The sequence below is a fragment of the Octopus bimaculoides genome, chromosome 1, assembly GCF_001194135.2.
Source record: "Octopus bimaculoides isolate UCB-OBI-ISO-001 chromosome 1, ASM119413v2, whole genome shotgun sequence".
Lineage (NCBI taxonomy): Eukaryota > Metazoa > Mollusca > Cephalopoda > Octopoda > Octopodidae > Octopus > Octopus bimaculoides.
Window position 1 is genome coordinate 136,776,736 of NC_068981.1, and position 810 is coordinate 136,777,545.

At 39.8% G+C, this 810-nt stretch overlaps 1 protein-coding gene across 1 annotated transcript in view; it reads right to left on the bottom strand.

Annotated features, from left to right (window-relative positions):
• Positions 1-810, bottom strand: part of LOC106880114 (general receptor for phosphoinositides 1-associated scaffold protein) — a 293,807-nt gene that overhangs the window by 285,222 nt on the left and 7,775 nt on the right. The gene's annotated exons all lie outside the window — the stretch shown is intronic.

Consider the following 810-nt stretch of genomic DNA (forward strand, 5'->3'; position numbering starts at 1 on the left):
ATATACACAATACACACTACATATATATACACACTATATATATATATATATATATATGCACATACACGCTATATATATACACACATATCCGTACACACATACATACACACACACACACATACATACACACACACACATACATACATATGCACACACACACACACATCTATGTAAGTACACACATACTGCACTGGCATGGATTTACTCTAACGCATTATCGATTCTCCTACTCTACGACGCCTCATCTATGAAAGAACATATACACGTGTTCTTGCATAGTTATTAGGCGTCGAGCGGTTGGAATCGATCAAGAACTGGGAATAAGCACCTTCTAGCAGTAGTTTTAGTCATGTTCCTCTGCATCCCGAGTTCGAATCCCACCAAAGTCAGAGGCAATAGATCGCAGAACCTGTGGAGCATCGGACAAAATGCCTGCGGTATTTATGTTTCAGACTGAGGTGATCCCTGAGTTGAGAACATCGCTTTCAATTTCTGCTAATATAAAAAGATTTTTAAAAAACCTTAAAGTTGTGTATCTCAACCATTTTTTTTTTTTGTGGGAGGCTTATTTTGGACGCTTTTTGGTTCTTATTTTACTCGACTGGACCCTCATAGTCACTCGGTGTTTAAATAAGTCCATTATATTTTTATAATGGCTGTGTGATAAGAAGCTTGCTTCTCAGCCACATGGTTCCGGGTTCAGTTCCACTGCGTGGCAGCTTGGGCAAATGTCTTCTATTATAGCCTCGGGCCGACCAAAGCCTTGTAAGTGGATTTGGTAGACGGAAACCGAAAGAAGCACGTGGTATA